The 1,294-nt window shown below is 47.3% G+C and overlaps 1 protein-coding gene across 1 annotated transcript in view; it reads left to right on the top strand.

Annotated features, from left to right (window-relative positions):
• LOC111721752 (zinc finger protein 347-like) overlaps nt 1-1,294 on the top strand; it is a 19,212-nt gene that overhangs the window by 10,010 nt on the left and 7,908 nt on the right. The gene's annotated exons all lie outside the window — the stretch shown is intronic.

The following is a 1,294-nucleotide window of genomic DNA, read 5'->3' as shown; positions in this document are numbered from 1 at the left end:
GAGCCAAGGGACAAGTTTCTAATGTGATGGGCAAGGCCCTGTTGTGTGGCTTCTGTGAACTCTTCTTTGGCTCCTGACACTGCAGCACAGGGAAGGCTGTTTCTAGGGCTTTTCCTTCCCCCATGGTCTTTTGTTCTATACTTGATTCTGTCTACTGCTCAGTTCTCTGTCCATATAGGCCAGAGCTGTGGCCTCTTATCATCCTGATAGCTGGACCTGTGCAGGTTCCCCCTATTACCTTTAATTGGAAGACTTAAAATAAGGAGATGGGAAAACATGGGTTTCTTTGTATCTGGGCCCCCAGAAACTGCATGGAGGTGTCTAGAGACTGCTCTGCTTGTTCTTATCTGTGTGAGACAGGAAAAAGCCAAGTGTTACTCCTATTAAGGCTACCACTCAACACAGATTGTGTCACATCTGGTCACTAATATATGTGGGGATTTCTGCCCACCAACAGTCCATTTTGGGGAGAGACATCAACGAAGTGTCCTATAATTCAATTTAGTTCTCATCCTTTCTATGTGGCCTTAGTGTCAGATCCTACAGGCTAAGGGTTGAGGTCTCAGGACTGCCCCCCACTTCAGATGCTAATAGTGTTACCTCTCCTTAGGACCAAATGATCCTTGTTCTTGGCTCTGACTCATTTGCTAGGGTGACTCACAGAACTCATGGAAATAGGTACATTTACTGGCTTTTTTTTTTTTTAAGAGTCAGAGTCTTACTTTCTTGCCCTTAGTAGAGTGCTGTGACATTACACTGCTCACAGCAACCTCCAACTCTTGGGCTTAGGTGATTCTCTTGCCTCAGCCTCCCAAGTAGCTGGGACTACAGGCTCCCATCACAACACCCAGCTATTTTTTGGTTGCAGTCGTCATTGTTGTTTGGCGGGTCTGGGCTGGATTCAAACCTGGCAGCTCAGGTGTATGTGGCTGGCACCTTAGCCTCTTGAGCCACAGGCGTCGAGCTCAGCTATTTTTTTTTTGGTTGTTGCAGTTTGGCCAGGGCTGGGTTTGAACCCGCCACTCTTGGTATATGGGGCTGGCACCCACCCACTGAGCCACAGGTGCTGCCTGTTTACTGGCTTATTATAGAGGACTTTTGTTTGCTTGAGAAAGAGTCTTGTTCTGTTGCCAGAGGTAGACAATGCCATGTCGGCCTCGCTCACAGCAATCTCAAATTCCTGGGCTCAAGGAATCTTCCTATGTCAGCCTACTGGCCACTGTGCCCAGCTGTCTGCTCTGATGTTTTCTATTATATATACACACATTCATACACACACACACACACACACACA

The sequence above is a fragment of the Otolemur garnettii genome, unplaced genomic scaffold, assembly GCF_000181295.1.
Source record: "Otolemur garnettii isolate 467f Iridium unplaced genomic scaffold, OtoGar3 scaffold00212, whole genome shotgun sequence".
In the NCBI taxonomy this organism is placed as follows: domain Eukaryota; kingdom Metazoa; phylum Chordata; class Mammalia; order Primates; family Galagidae; genus Otolemur; species Otolemur garnettii.
Note: the sequence above shows the minus strand (reverse complement) of the source record. Positions and strands in the feature narration are given on the sequence as shown.